The sequence below is a fragment of the Salvelinus fontinalis genome, chromosome 41 (genome assembly GCF_029448725.1).
Source record: "Salvelinus fontinalis isolate EN_2023a chromosome 41, ASM2944872v1, whole genome shotgun sequence".
Taxonomy (NCBI): domain Eukaryota; kingdom Metazoa; phylum Chordata; class Actinopteri; order Salmoniformes; family Salmonidae; genus Salvelinus; species Salvelinus fontinalis.
Window position 1 is genome coordinate 14,766,253 of NC_074705.1, and position 17,302 is coordinate 14,783,554.

The window sequence follows — 17,302 nt, forward strand, 5'->3', positions numbered from 1 at the left end:
AACTGATTAATACAACAATTTAAATAAACTGTATAATAAATAAATGTGACTGGTCAATAATGTGAGTCATGTGTCATTTATAATCCAATCAGAAAGCTGTTATCAAATATGGCATATAACATGTACGGGCTGTAACATGGTTACAAAAATATTGCTGGCTAGCCTGCCTACTGAAAATGGTGGGAAAAAGTGAACATGTCCTGAGTGGAGCACAGAAAATACAATTACTGAAAATAAAACAACAGCAGGAGCAAGAATTTAAACGGAAAATACCCAAACTGACTGGTTATTTTTATGCGTAACACAAAGATACAAAGTACAAGGACAACTAAAGACCTGCAATCGCGCATACGAGAGATCAACGCATTGATAGAGTGGGTGCCTTGTGCAGCATATATTCTGAATTTGGTTGAGGTAAAAACTGTGAACTGCTGCCTTGGGACAAATGAATTTTTCACGTTTGTGCAGTCAGCATTTAACTTTTGCTCCAATACACTTGGCGATGGCAAACTGTTACGTCAGGTTTACAACCAAATGAATACAGTCGAATTGAAACCCTCAAATCTCAATTATGCCAATGTTAGTCAGTCTCTTCTATTTTCACGCTCAAGGAAATATCTTTTGAGGACGAAAATCAAACTCTGGCCAATCATAATAAGGCTCTAACACTTTATACCCGATGGATAAACTTGAGATTGCTTTTCTCTGTAACTTGTGGAAAACAATACTCCAACATTTTCAGAATGGAAGCACTTTAGGCAGTCCAACTGGACCTGTCTAACGCTGTTCGTTTGCTGGCCTCCTTGAAAGATTTTATGGCTGGGCTCCGGGCTCAGTTTGATAGCTTTGAGGCAAAAGGAAAGGGCATGTCACCAAAGCGTTGAGTTGTCTGAGGCAGAGCCTGACTGTCGTTTATCATTGGAAGGTCAGCAGAAATCTGCCATCGGTGTGTTCACTGTTGTGATTGACACGCTTATTGCCGAGTTGAATAGGAGGTATGAGTCATACAAAGAGCTAAGCAACTCCTCTGCACTCAACCTTCAGAGGAAATAGCAATCTGACTTGCAACTTGATTTTTCAGGTGAAATCGTCCAGTTTAAAGAATTTATAAGTGAGAAAAACACATCTGCAACGGCACTGATTCACGTGTTAAGAGAAGAATCTACAAGCAGTGTTTCCCAATGTTGACATTGCCGTGCAAATATTCTTGACTTTACCTGTAACCAATGCACCAGAGAAAGGGTCCTTTTCAAAGCTGGCTCTTGTCAAACACAGACTGAGATCAACGATGGGACAGGAAAGACTGAACCATTTGACTCTTATGGCTCTGGGCACTTGATTTCAAGGAAATACTGTATATACTGTATCAGTCAAAAGTTTGGACACACCTACTCATTCCAGGATTTTTCTTTATGTGTAAAATTTTCTACATTGTAGAATAATAGTGATGACATCAAAACTTTGAAATAACACATATGGAATTATGTAGTAACCAAAAAATTGTTAAACAAATCAAAATGTATTTTATTTGTGAGATTCTTCAAAGTAGCCACCCTTTGCCTTGATGACAGCTTAGTCACCTGGAATGCTAACTATTAGTATCACATAAATCAGGTAAATATGTCATTTTTCTATCACAAAAGATATGAAAAACAATTAGCTCTTATAGCTTCTCAAATCACATCCCTCTCTTAACAAAAACACTTTCATCATTTTCCATATTACATGCACAACGCATAGTATGGCAACTTCAGATATGTAGTGGGTATACTTTCCAAGTTACAGTATTTTCTTTATATCATTTTTAATGACATAACAAAATAACTAACAAAATGACTTTAGTGTTCTATAGATGGCCTCTGACCATTCCCCACGTTCCATGTTAGAAATATTGTTCCAGTAGTTGCTTTGAACGTTTTAGAGTTTCAGCGGGAAAAATGTATGTTGAGACAAAGCACATTCCTTTGGTGAATTTGGAGAGGGAGAGCCTGGATCTTCTCCCTTGATTTACAACAGGACGTGAGTTGTTAATCCCCACTAGTTCTTTCCTTCCCCCTCTAAGGGTGAAAGGGGGTCTGATTGAAGTTATTCATTGCACACCTGATCTGACCTATTTTAATTCTCATGCACAGTAATCACAATGGCTACCACAGCGTTTTGCAGCGATATGCCAACCCATCTGATTTGCGCTCAGTGTGATTCTCATTTGTTTTTCAACATGACAATGACCCAACACACCTCCAGGCTGTGTAAGAGCTATTTGACCAAGAAGGAGAGTGATGGAGTGCTGCATCAGATGACCTGGCCTCCACAATCATTCGACTTCAGACAAATTGATGAGTTGGACTACTGAGTGAAGGAAAAGCAGCCAACAAATGCTCAGCATATGTGGGAACTCCAACACTGTTGGAAAAGCATTTCAGGTGAAGCTGGTTGAGAGAATGCCAAGAGTGTGCAAATCTGTCATCAAGGCAAAGGGTGGCTACTTTGAAGAATCTCAAATATAAAATACATTTTGATCCCTGAAAGGGACAACGAATCCAGTTGTTTGTGTCGTTCATTTCGGGAAAGTACAGTGGTTCCTCCTTTAAAAGTTGCGAGCTTACGCCGCGGGACTTAGAGGTACCCAGCATCACGGCTTCGTTGCTCCAGACCACCACAAGGGGAAGTTAGAGCACTCATTATCCATTTGGGTCCCAAGGTTTTTTTATGACCAATCATATCGAGTGGATCCAATGACGAATTTGACGCAAGCCACCCGTCCCTGGTGACTTTCTTCAGCAAAGATGGCTGACAAAATATAGTGGTGGAAGCAAATGTAAGTAATTTTAACGTCATAACGAGTTAAGCAAAAAATATACAATTGAGAGAAATATGTTAGTTAATGTAGAGACAAACAATTGTGCATATTCTTTTGTCATAAAGTTAATTTACGAAAATCGCTATTTAGCAAGTTAGCTGACTAGCTAACATTATCCAACGCTAGCTAGCTGGTGTTATGACATGAGTATGACATTGTAATTCATGATGTTTAATGTTTTAGGGATTCCTGATAAAACCAGCAAACCAGGCTGTCGTCTTATGAAACAGTGGATGTAAAGAATCTAGCTAGCTAAAGCATTTACTGCAAATTGAATGCACAATTGTGTAAGCTAGCCTTGCCGTGCAATGCAGCTGAAGTAACATAGCTAGCTAACTATTTACTTGCTTATTGTGTAGTGGAGGATAAAAATAACTGTATGCCTATGGATGTGTAGCTAGCTACAGCATGTAGCTGATCTGTGTATGGACCATAAAACATTAGGTTCTGAACTAATATTCATACCAATCTATGAACCTCAGCTATCATAGTTGTATCAACTTCAAGTCTGAATGGCATTAACCTGATGAGGACAGAGGGCGCTGTTTTCACTTTGGGGGAAAAACGTGCCCAATTTAAACGGCCTTGTACTCAATTATTGCTTGTACAATATGCATATTATTATTACTATTGGATAGAAAACACTCTCTAGTTTCTAAAACCGTTTGAATTTTATCTGTGAGTAAAACAGAACTCATTTGGCAGCACACTTTCTGACCAGGAAGTGGAAAGTCTGAAAATGATGCTCCGTTCAAGGGCCTGCCTATAAATGGGCATGATACGTATGAGTATACACCTTCCCCTAGATGTCAAGAGGAAGTGAGAGAAGAAATGACGTGCTTATCTTGGTCTGAGGTGGAATTAATCCTCTTGGCACGACGAGTCATCCATTTCCTGTTTTCTGGAAAGCGCGAAGATGGACCTGGAATTGCCTTCTGAAAACTGTCGTTCTGAAAACTGACTACTATCTCCGGCTTTGATTTTATTTGATACATGTCACAATATCATCGTAAACTATGTTTTTTCAATATAGTTTTATTAGATTATTGAAATTTTTTCGGGACGTTAGGCGTGTTGCGTTGTCTGTGTGTGTTGACGATGGAAAGCTTCGCGCCACTTGGCCAGTGTGCTTGCTAATTCAAGAGGGGAAAACGATGTTCTAAATCCAAACAACGACTGTTCTGGACAAAGGACCCCTTGTCCAACATTCTGATGGAAGATCACCAAAAGTAGGACCCATTTTGTGATGCTATTTCATATATCTGTTGAACTGTGTACTAGTAGTTTTGCGCCCAGGTTTTGGCCACTCTCTTGCTATAACATAAGCCTTATGTCGTAATGAAGATATTTTTTGAATTCTAACACTGCGATTGCATTAAGAACTAGTGTATCTATCATTTCCTATACAACATGTATTTTTTGTAATGTTTATGAATAGCTATTTGGTCAGAATAGGTGAGAGTCTAATAGAAATATCCGCACATTCTGGGAAAAAGAAGCTACGTTAGCATAATGGATAACCACTGATTTCAGCTCTAAATATGCACATTTTCGAACAAAACATAAGTGTATGTATAACCTGATGTTATAGGACTGTCATCTGAGGAAGGTTTATGAAGGTTAGTGAAAATTAATATATCTTGCTGGTTTATTCGCTAACGCTAACGTGCCTATTGCTATCGCTAACGTGCCTTGATGAATGAATGTGGTTGTGTGGTAGGCTATTGTAGTAAGCTAATATAATGCTATATTGTGTTTTCGCTGTAAAACACTTGAAAAATCTGAAATATTGGCTGGATTCACAAGATGCTTGTCTTTCATTTGCTGTACACGATGCATTTTTCAGAAATGTTTTATGATGAGTATTTAGGTATTCCACGTTGGTCTCTATAATTACTCTGGCTGCTTCGGTGCTATTTTTGACGGTAGCTGTGATGGTAGCTGCAATGTAAAACTGATTTATACCTCAAATATGCAAATTTTTCGACCAAAACATAGATTTATTGTATAACATGTTATAAGACTGTCATCTGATGAAGCTGTTTCTTGGTTAGTTTGGTTGGTTCTTGGTTAGTTAGGTTGGCTTTGTGCATGCTACCTGTGCTGTGAAAAATGTCTGTCCTTCTTTGTATTTGGTGGTGAGCTAACATAAATATACATGCTATTTTCGCTGTAAAACATTTTAAAAATCGGACATGTTGGCTGGATTCACAAGATGTGTACCTTTCATTTGCTGTATTGGACTTGTTAATGTGTGAAAGTTAAATATTTCAAAAAAATATATTTTGAATTTCGCGCTCTGCCTTTTCAGTGGAATGTGGGAGGAGTTCCACTGGCGGAACGCCAGAGCGGTAAAGGTTAATGAAGCCTATGAATAGAGTAGAATATAATAACTTTATTGTGCCAAGGATGCAAGTTCTACATACATGTACTGTAGTTGTTACCACGCATGAGATCCCCACATTGTAGCCTGTACATTGAATAAATTCTCTGATCATGTACTCTTCCTTGGCAAATAAAGGTGTGGTTCAGGTATGAACCTCTGTGAGACATTCTTTTTCAGTCATATCCAATACCAGGTGTATCAAACTCCATTCTTTGAATGATGCTGTGTCTGCATGTATGTATTACAAATTATACACTTCAACAGTGTTCACCACTCCTGCCCCTGGGACATCAATGATTACATGTTGAAACTATGCAATAGACGAGAAACATGATTTAAGTAAAGTCTGATTTGCAGTTCATATATACAGAAAAAAAACGATGCATATCTAACTCCTTTCATCTGCATTAATCTGAGGATACAGAATAGTATTTCAATGAGATACTTAATTTCAACCATTGGAGAATGTGAAACGCTTTAATTAATGAAAGAAGTTCATTATCAAGGTGTCATAAATACATAATACATGCATTATAATTATGATAATTGTAATATTATATTATAAATACAAGTTCAATCTATACTTCAATGCACATATGGTGTGCATTATAAAACGAGGAAGAAAGATGAGGTGTCGAGAGAGGTGTAGAAGACAGAAAGGGAAAGAGGTAAGAACAGAGACAGACAGCATATGATTAATGAATTACAGTGCTACCCTAATATTCCCTCAGTTCATCACAATTACAGTGTTCTAGCGGTGTCTCCTAACCATCCTTGGGCCCTCAGTTGGCCCGAAGGTTATCTTCAGAGCGGGTGAGGTGGCGATGACGGGACTGGCTTCCTCTCTCACATCAAAACATACCTATAGGCGAGAGACAGATGGATAGAGAGAACATGATTAAGCCTTGTTTTTTGTATTCTAACACGGTCAGTCATCATAATCATCAGGAGGTGAAATGCAAAACTGACCTTGGATCATTAACTCTGGGACTACTACATCTCTATCTGTATTTCAATGTAAAGCATCTCTTTAATAATACTTCATGTTTACCTGACCAAGTGACCTCACACCTATGATCATGCTGTGCCCTCTGTGTCAGCCAGTTCAGATGCGGGAGGGGTTCACCAACACAGCTGATATAACCTAGAGGATTTAGGGAGAAGGAGGAGAGGGATGAAGTGAAGAAGAGAGACTGGTATTGTGTGTGTGTGTGGTCTCACCTGGTGTCCACCGTAAGTGGCTACAGAGTACTTTATGCTGAAAAACAGACAGACGGGGACAAACGATAGAAGATCGTGTCATTATGTCATTATTAGACAAAAATACCACTTGATGACTTGATCATTTGAATCAGCTGTGTAGTGCTAAGGCAAAAACAAAAATGTGCACAGATGTTTGGAGCATTCCGATATGCCACAGCTGGTGAGGTGTCAGGTTCGCCTCTGTACTTAAAGGGTGATTATTCCAACTCTCTGTGAAATGCTGCAGATCTGCCCGCAGACGAGGTAGGAACACATATCCCCACACAGAAGAGGTGGATAGAATTTGACAGGTCAAGGTATCCTTCTTCCTCCAAACTGTGCAGCAAGTTGTAGTACTGACATGTCACAGCACTCCAAACATCTCTCCATAAGCGTTCCACTCTAACAGAGAGAAATAAAGGGTTTTGTGGGTGGGGGACCTAGTCTCTGTGGTCCTGTGGTCTTCCTCCATGAATAGTGAACACTGAGGTGGGTCCGAGGTTATAGAAATGCAAGTTGTGTGTGCCTCTGTGAGTGGTTACAGACTGCATGTGACGCAGACACCTATCGGAGTGTACCTGAAACATTTAAATATAGAGGGCTATGTGTCTCACCACTTAGTTATTGCAAGGCTAACCCCCAGGGAAATCATGACTAGCAGCAACAGATAGTCCAGTGAAAATACCTGAGTGTTAATGTGGTGTAAACCTGAAAATTAGCAGCTGACATCTGAAGGGTTTTTTAATTAATGCATGTGAGACAGGTTCCATGTACAACAAGACAGGCAGAGATGAAGAGAGAAAAAGAACACAGAACAGTTTAATTACCTCTGGTTATGAGCACTTTTGCCAGCAATGCTTTATTCCACGGCCTGTTCCTCAGACAGTGAACATCTGGCAAGATCTACATTTTCGACCCCTTGATCAGCTCGCACTCTGAAAGTAAAGAAAATAGCTTTTTTTGTAGATATGAAAACAATAGCTGAGATACGACCGTTCAATCTAAAGCAGCAGATGTCATTTTCAGAATACGTCAATAGAGCACAGAAAGCTCAACACCAGACTGGTATTGTGGTTGTTCATTAGGTGATGGGAAATATGCAATATGTATCCAAAATAATATGTTTACCTTCCTTGAAAATCCATCTATACCGCCAAAGATGACAATGTTGTATCTTGAAAAAAAGCATTTCAATTAAAAGGGAAATGTTTAACCCATTAACCTGCTTCATTATTTATGTATTACCAGTTGGTGAAAAACTCAAATTCATCTTAGTACCTTATCAATTTATGATTTGTGTCAATGTGGACGAGAGACAGGGAAGCAGGAACATGGTATTTTTGCCGAGCAAGGCAACGAAGCTGGATCATTCTGACAATGATACCTGCACCATCTACACGCTGCAAAGACTCCCTAACTCTTCGCCATTGTACATGATGGCCCATTGCTATTATACTTAATTTGACCACTCTAAAGCCCGCATGGGGCATCCTTGCCTTAATGGCGCTGAATGTCTTGTCTAACTCTTCATGTGATATATCAGAGAAGCATTCCATGACAGACATGATGTGTTATTTCATCCTTCTGTAAAAAAAAAAGCTACCCGTTACACTGTCATGAAATATGATTTTATATCGACTATGAAACAAATAGGACATGGCCTGCTTATGAGTTGCCATGAAAGAAAGTTAGATTAATTCAACTGAAAATGGCAAGAACAGGCGTTCGTAGCTAAATGCTTTTGGTTAGCTTGAGAAAAATAATTGCATGATTTATCATTCTACAGTATGTACAGTTGAAGTCGGAAGTTTACATACACCTTAGCCAAATACATTTAAACGTTTTTCACAATTCCTGACATTTGATCCTAGTAAAAATACCCTGTCTTAGGTCATTTAGGATCACAACTTTATTTTAAGAATGTGAAATGTCAGAAATGTCAGCCTTCCACAAACAAATCCTATATCGACATAACCTGAAAAGCCACTCAGCAAGTAAGAAGCCACTGCTCTAAAACCGCCATAAAAAAAGCCAGACTATGGTTTGCAACTGCACATGATGACAAAGATCGTACTTTTTGGAGAAATGTCCTCTGGTCTGATGAAACAAAACTAGAAATGTTTGGCTATAATGACCATCGTTATGTTTGGAGGAAAAATGGGGAAGCTTGCAAGCCGAAGAACACCATCCCAACCGTGAAGCACGGGGGTGGCAGCATCATGTTGTGGGGGGTTGCTTTGCTGCAGGAGGGACTGGTGCACTTCACAAAATAGATGGCATGTGAAAATTATGTGGATATATTGAAGCAACATCTCAAGACATCAGTCAGGAAGTTAAAGCTTGGTCGCAAATGGGTCTTCCAAATGGACAATGACCCCAAGCATACTTCCAAAGTTGTGGCAAAATGGCTTAAGGACGACAAAGTCAAGGTAATGGAGTAGCCATCACAAAGCCCTTACCTCAATCCTATAGAAAATGTGTGGGCAGAACTGAAAAAGTGTGTGCAAGCAAGGAGGCCTACAAACCTGACTCAGTTACACCAGCTCTGTCAGGAGGAATGGGCCAAAATTCACCCAACTTATTGTGGGAAGATTGTGGAAGGCTACCTGAAACGTTTGACCCAAATTAAACAATTTAAAGGCAATGCTACGAAATACTAATTGAGTGTATGTAAACTTCTGACCCACTGGGAATGTGATGAAAGAAATAAAAGCTGAAATAAATAATTCTCTCTACTATTATTCGGACATTTCACATTCTTAAAATAAAGTGGTGATCCTAACTGACCTAAGACAGGGAATTCTTACTAGGACAAAATGTCAGGAATTGTGAAAAACTGAGTTTAACCTGTTAGGCTGGCTGGCCCGACATCGGCACACTTATGACAACATCCAGCTCAATTGCAGGGCGCGAAATTCAAAATCTATTTTTTTTAAATATTTAACTTTCACACATTAACAAGTCCAATACAGCATTTGAAAGATAAACATCTTGTGAATCCAGCCAACGTGTCCGATTTTTAAAATGTTTTACAGCAAAAACACCACGTATATTTATGTTAGTTCACCACCAAATACAAAAGAGGACAGACATTTTTCACAGCACAGGTAGCATGCACAAAGCCAACCTAACTAACCAAGATCCAACCAAACAAACCTAGAAACAACTTCCTCAGATGACAGTCCTATAACATGTTACACAATAAATCTATGTTTTGTTCGAAAAATGTGCATATTTGAGCTATAAATCAGTTTTACATTGATGCTACCATCATAGCTACAGTCAGAAATAGCACGGGAGTAGCCAGAGTAAATACAGACACCAACGTCAACTACCTAGTTACTCATCATAAAACATTTCAGAAAAATACATGGTGTATAGCAAAATGAAAGACAAAGATCTTGTGAATACAGACAATATTTCCGATTTTTTAAGTGTTTTACAGCGAAAACACAATATATCGTTATATTAGCTTACTGCAATAGCTAACACACAACAGCATTGATTCCAAGTAATCGGTAGCGATAGCACAGTTCGACATATATATGAAATAGCATCCCAAATTGGGTCCTTATCTTTGTTGATCTTCCATCAGAATGTTGTAAAGGGGTCCATTGTCCAGAACCGTCTTTGTTTGGATCCAGAACGAACTATTTCCCTCTTGAATTAGCAAGCACACTGGCCGTGCGGCGCTAACCTCTCCTTCTTGAACAAATTCTTCCAACGCATCACGTCTAAAGTCCCGAATAAATTTCAATAATATAATTAAACTATATTGAAAAAACATACTTTAGGATGATATTGTGACATGTATCAAATAAAATCGAAGCCGGAGATCATATTCACCTATAACGACGGTTTTTCAGGAGGCAATTCCAGGTCCAACTTCGCGCCTTAGAAAAAAGGAATTTCGGCGGACCTCTCACTCCAAGAGGATGTTTTCAATCCCAGAACGAGATATTCAAGTCATTCCTGCTCTCACCTCCGCATGACACCCAAGGGAAGGTGTATGACGTGTTTCTATAGTCCCAAGTGACATGCCCTTTTATAGACAAGCTCTTGAAAAAAGACCTCGCTTTTGGAAATCTCACTTCCGGATAGGAAATGGGCTGCAGAAAGAGTTCTGGTTCACTTAGAGAAATAATTCAAACGGTTTAAGAAACTAGAGAGTGTTTTCTATCCAATAGTAATGATAATATGCATATTGTACGAGCAAGAATTGAGTAGGAGGCCGTTTGAAATGGCCACCTCTTTCCAGGTTACTCAATACTGCCCCTTGCAGCCATAAGAAGTTAAATGTATTTGGCTAAGGTCTATGTAAACGTCAGACTTCAACTGTACGTAATATAGTAGAATGTTATGAACCGACACTAAATTGTAGTTGTTAACTACCAGCTATGTAAAATTTGGACTGAAGAACGCCCAGTGCTGCTTACCTGATATGCCATCATCACACAGTCCTTCTTCGTAGGTGTCTGCTATGACTTTGTGTCGGGAATAAGTTGTTTTCAAAACAATTATTATTGATAATAAAAAAGTTTTGCTCTCTACAAAAAGACACAAATGCATCTCCATAGCATATAACAATTTGCCTGTGAGTAACAAGACCGTTATACCAACTTGCTCTGCAGAATTCTTGACGCACAACCCAAGTTGTTGCCATATCCTGCCAGCACACCCACAAGCGAGCCACTCAGGCGCAGAATGACAGGTGGAAGAGGGCGAGGAACGAGATGTGAGTAACAACAAATTGTTGCAAGTTGGGGAGGGGGGCTAATAGCTGAACAATAGACTATTCAACCTTTACTAAAGAATAGTCTAATAGCCGAGCTAGGTGTGAACCCCCCCCTATCACAGACCAAGGGGTAGCTTGCTACTCAATGTAATAAAGTAATGACTTTTCAAGTAAGTTACCTTACACGTTATGTTGGCTGACAATTTGTTAGCTACGCTGTCCTTACGAACCACATAACATATCATTTACAGCAGCATGTACCGGTATGTTAGCTAGCTACCTAACGTTAGTAGTTATACATCAAATTTGCCAGTATATTAACTATAGGCTATCTAACTACCCAACATTTATTGACTTGATTATTCCCGTCATTCTTAGCTTAGCTAAATGGAATAGTCATTGTGTGTTGTCAATGGACATACGGTGGCTTTCGTAAATTCGCTCTGGCTATCTACACCGATTTCAGAGCACTCTCGTCTGAGTGTACCAGAGCGTCGGCAAAAAAAGCATAATTCAATGTTTCCAGCAACACAGTTAGTCCCCAACGCTCTGGTTAAGATGAAAACTGCCTAAACAGCTCTGCTAGGGTGAGTAAAATGGTCAGAGTGGTCTTATTTCTGTATGGAAGTAGCTAGCAAGCTAGCCAACCTTAGCTTGGGTGCTTGACTGCCGTTGTAAGACCAGAATGCTCAAATCAACCCTACTCCTCGACCCGAACGTCCTGTGTGCGCTCCCAGAGCAAAACGGTCTAAATTTACAAACTGACAATCTGACAACGCTCTGAATATATGAGCGCAGGCACTCCAGATTGAATTTAAGAACACACCCAAAATTGAAAAATGTCAAACTAGTCATTTGTTATGCTAGCAAGAGGTTGCATACAGTAGCAACAGCATCAACTTCTTGTAAAGAAAGCAAAGAGCTAGTACCTCAACTGAAAGTTTGGTTACACTACAATTAGGGTGTGGAAATGTTATGCCCCTTAGATATTCATTTAGAATGTTCCATTCCACTTATGGTGTAGCCTACTCCCGACCGTCACGTCACACATCACATGTACAGCGCCATATCTGGACACACCTACTCATTCCAGGAGTTTTCTTAAAACTTCTCACGAGTCACAAACCCGGATCCGGGATCCCCCCATCAAAAAAGCTGACTAGCATAGCCTAGCCTAACGCGACAGGGATATCATATAATATAATTTTCATGAAATCACAAGTCCAAGACACCAAATGAAAGATAAACATCTTGTGAATCCAGCCATCATTTCCGATTTTTAAAATGTTTTATAGCGAAAACACATTATGTATTTCTATTAGCTAACCACAATAGCAAAAGACTCAACCGCATATTTTCACAATTTTTTTACCGCATACGTAGCTATCACAAATTCGACCAAATAAAGATATAATTAGTCACTAACCAAGAAACAACTTCATCAGATGACAGTCTTATAACATGTTATACAATAAATCTATGTTTTGTTCGAAAAATGTGCATATTTCAGGTATAAATCATAGTTTTACATTGTAGCTACAATCACAAATATCACCAAAGCAGCTAGAATAACTACAGAGAGCAACGTGAAATACCTAAATACTCATCATAAAACATTTATGAAAAATACATGACGAACAGCAAATGAAAGACAAACATCTTGTGAATCCAGCCAATATTTCAGATTTTTTAAGTGTTTTACACAATATAGCATTATATTAGCTTACTACAATAGCCAACCACACAACCGCATTCATTCACCGCAGAGGTAGCGATAGCGAAAAAAACAGCAAAAGATATACATTTATTCACTAACTTTGACAAACTTCATCAGATGACAGTCCTATAACATCATATTACACAATACATATATGGTTTGTTCGAAAATGTGCATATTTAGCGGTACAAATCGTGGTTTTACAATGTGAATACGTCGTCAAAATGCACAAAATTGTCCGGAGAAATCTTGGAGAGTCACCTAATCTAATCAAATAACTCATCATAAACTTTACTAAAAAATACATGTTGTACAGCAAATGAAAGATACACTAGTTCTTAATGCAACCGCTATGTTAGATTTTTTTAAATAACTTTAGTATGACATACAGCTTACGTTATAGCGAGACAGCACCCAAAATAAGGGCGGAAAATATGACTAAACATTTTCAACAGAAATACGAAATAACATCATAAATGGTTCCTACTTTTGATGAGCTTCCATCAGAATGTTGTACAAGTTGTCCTTTGTCCAGAATAATCCTTGTTTGGTTAGCAACAAAAGCTAGCCATGTGGCGCAAACGTGCCCAACGTCGCATAACGCAAAGAAAAGAAAATTCCGAAAATGGCAATAAACGTTCAATAAACTGATATAACTTGGTTTAACCTGTTTGGCGTGCAAGCCCGACGTCGGTACACTTATGACAACAGCCACTTCAAGTGCAGGGCACGAAATTCAAAAGATTTCTTTTTTTTTATATTTAACTTTTACACATTAACAAGTCCAATACAGCATATGAAAGGTACACATCTCGTGAATCCAGCCAACATGTCCGATTTTTAAAATGTTTTACAGGGAAGACAAAATATGTAAATCTATTAGCTAACCACGTTAGCAAAAGACTCCACATTTATTACTCCATCAGTTTTTGACTCCATCAGTAGCTATCACAAATTCGGCCAAATAAAGATATAAATAGCCGATAACCAAGAAACAACCTCAGCCGATGACAGTTTGATAACATGTTTATTGTATAGCACATGTTTTTTTAGAAAAATTTGCATATTTCAGGTATAAATCATAGTTTACATTGCAGCTACATTCAGAAATTGCACCGAAAGCAGCCATAATATTTACAGACACCAACGTCAAATACCTAATTACTCATCATAAAACATTTCTGAAAAATACATAGTGTACAGCAAATGAAAGACAGGCATCTTGTGATGCCAGACAATATTTCCGATTTATTAAGTGTTTTACAGCGAAAACAAAATGTAGCGTTATATTAGCTTAGCACATAGCCAGAAACACTTGGGCGCCGGCGACTACGACAGATATATGAAATAACATCATAAATTGGGTCTTACTTTTGCTGATCTTTCATCAGAATGTTGAACAAGGTGTCCTTTGTCCAGATGAGTCGTTGTTTGGATTCAGAATGGCAACTTTCTCTCTCCATTTAGCAATCGCGCTAGCCGGGTTGCACGGATCTCTCCATGTAAACAAACGGAAGAGAACGGAACACGGCAAAACTCCCAAAAATATTCAATAATCTGATGAAACTATATTGAAAAAACATACTTTACGATGATATGGTGACATGTATCAAATAAAATCAAAGCCGGAAATAATAGCCGGAAATAATAATCGCCTATAACGTCAGCAAAACAAAAGGCAACCCCACTGTCCAAATCGCGTTCTTCAGAGTACCGGAAATGGGGTACACGTCATTCCAAGAGGATTTATTCCATCCCAGATCGAGATAATCACCTCATTTCTTCTCTCACAGCCTTCTTGACACCCAGAGGAAGGTGTATGACGTGCATGTATACTAATAGCTCTTGTGCCCATTTATAGGCAGGAAGAGGAAGAGAGCATCGATTTCAGACTTTGAACTTCCGGGTCGGTTTTAGAAACTAGAGAGTGTTTTCTATCCAATAGTAATAATAATATGCATATTGTACGAGCAAGAATTGAGTACGAGGCCGTTTGAAATGGACACATTTTATCAGGCTACTCAATACTGCCCCTTGCAGCCATAAGAAGTGAAAATAACTACTTTATGATGTTTTTATCACATATATCAAATAAAATCAGAGCCGGAGATATCTAACGTCTATACGAAAGCTTTTCAGAACGCAATCTGGGGTCCCTTCTCGCGCCTTCCAAGGCAATGAAAATTCCAGACACGTCATTCCAAAAGCTCTTGTTCGGCCTCAGATCAAGCTAGACACCCCCATTCCACCTCTCACTGCCTGTTGACATCTAGTGGAAGGTGTATGCAGTGCATGTAGAGCCATAGATTTCAGGCAAATTAATAGGAAGGCCCTGGAACAGAGCCTCGATTTCAGATTTTTCACTTCCTGACAGGAAGTTTGCTGCAAAATGAGTTCTGTTTTACTCACAGATATAATTCAAACGGTTTTAGAAACTAGAGAGGGTTTTCTATCCAATAGTAATAATAATATGCATATTGTACGAGCAAGAATTGAGTACGAGGCAGTTTAATTTGGGCACGATTTTTTACAAAGTGAAAATAGCGCCCCCCTATTGACAAAAGTTTTTTTTACTATTTTCGACATTGTAGAATAATAGTGAAGACATCACAACTATGAAATAACACATATGGAATCAGTTAAAAACAAATTCCGTGTGCCCTCCCCGTCTCTAGTAATGCCAATATGGAAGACTATCGAACACTTCTCAAAGATGCCAGAGTGGTGGTCAAATTAGCACTAACTTGCATTAACAGAATAAATGGCTGAGAATTCAATTACGTGCCACAGAACGCTGAGGCAGCCCACAAGGTGTGCCGCAGTATGACGCAAGGGGAAAAGGGGAAAGGGGAAAGCACTGTACCTGCATTATTGCGCACCCAGCTCACTCAGGTGCTTCGCTACATCACATTTGACATTGTCCGTAAGCTTGAGTTCATTTGAACACAAAAAAATCATACAATGATGGAAAGACCTCTGTGTTGTCCTTGTTAATGCAGACAGAAAAGAGCTCCAACTTCTTAGTCATAGCCTCAATTTTGTCAGCTGTAAAAGGAAATAAGCAAACAGGAAACCACTCACCCAGAGGCGGCATTCCTAGTGGCCGGAGACTTTAATGCAGGGAAACTTGAATCAGTTCTACCAAATTTCCATCAACATGTTAAATGTGTAACCAGAGGGGAAAAAATTCTAGATCACTTGTACTCCACACACAGAGATGCGTATCAAGCTCTCCCTCGCCATCCATTTGGTAAATCCGACCACAACTCTATCCTCCTGATTCCTGCTTACAAGCAAAAATTAAAGCAGGAAGCACCAGTGACTCGGTCTATAAAAAAGTGGTCAGATGAAGCAGATGCTAAACTTCAGGACTGTTTTGCTATCACAGAATGGAATATCTTCCAGGATTCTTCCGATGGCATTGAAGAGTACACCACATCAGTCACTGGCTTTATCAATAAGTGCATCGAGGACGTTGTCTCCACAGTGACTGTACGTACATACCTCAACCAGAAGCCATGGATTACAGGAAACATTCGCACTGAGCTAAAGGGTAGAGCTGCCGCTTTCAAGGTGCGGGACTCTAACCCGGAAGCTTACAAGAAATCCTGCTATGCCCTGCGACGAACCATCAAACAGGCAAAGCGTCAATACAGGGCTAAGATTGAATCATACTACACCGGCTACCACGCTCGTCTTATGTGGCAGGGCTTGCAAACTATTACAGACTACAAAGGGAAGCCCAGGCGTGAGCTGCCCAGTGACACGAGCCTACCAGACGAGCTAAATCACTTCTATGCTCGCTCCGAGGCAAGCAACACTGAGGCATGCATGAGAGCATCAGCTGTTCCGGACGACTGTGTGATCACACTCTTCGTAGCCGACGTGAGTAAGACCTTTAAACGGGTCAACATAGACAAGGCTTCGGGGCCAGACGGATTACCAGGATGTGTGCTCCGGGCATGTGCTGACCAACTGGCAGGTGTCTTCACTGACAATTTCAACAAGTCCCTGATTAAGTCTGTAATACCAACATGTTTCAAGCAGACCACCATAGTCCCTGTGCCCAAGAACACAAAGGCAACTATATTCCCTCTCAGGAAACTAAAAAGATTTGGCATGGGTCCTGAGATCCTGAAAAGGTTCTACAGCTGCAACATCGAGAGCATCCTGACTGGTTGCATCACTCCCTGGTATGGCAATTGCTCGGCCTCTGACCACTGGGGCTAAGCTGCCTGCCATCCAGGACCTCTACACCAGGCGGTGTCAGAGGAAGGCCCTAAAAATAGTCAAAGACCCCAGCCACCCCAGTCATAGACTGTTCTCTCTACTACCGCATGGCAAGTGGTACCGGAGTGCAAA

General features: G+C 39.6%; 1 long non-coding RNA gene across 3 annotated transcripts in view; it reads right to left on the minus strand.

Annotated features, from left to right (window-relative positions):
* Nucleotides 1–5,695: 5,695 nt before the first annotated feature.
* The window catches only part of LOC129840567 (uncharacterized), a 59,781-nt gene continuing 48,174 nt past the window's right edge, over nucleotides 5,696–17,302 (minus strand). The window contains exons 2-4 of one of the 3 annotated variants that reach the window (XR_008757216.1): nucleotides 7,316–7,423; nucleotides 6,298–6,390; nucleotides 5,696–6,108 (exon numbers count right to left, since the gene is read on the minus strand). This is a non-coding gene — a long non-coding RNA (uncharacterized LOC129840567). Of the gene's footprint in view, nucleotides 6,109–6,297; nucleotides 6,891–7,315; nucleotides 7,424–17,302 lie in introns of all 3 variants that reach the window. The other 2 variants (XR_008757217.1, XR_008757215.1) reach the window with 2 other exon arrangements.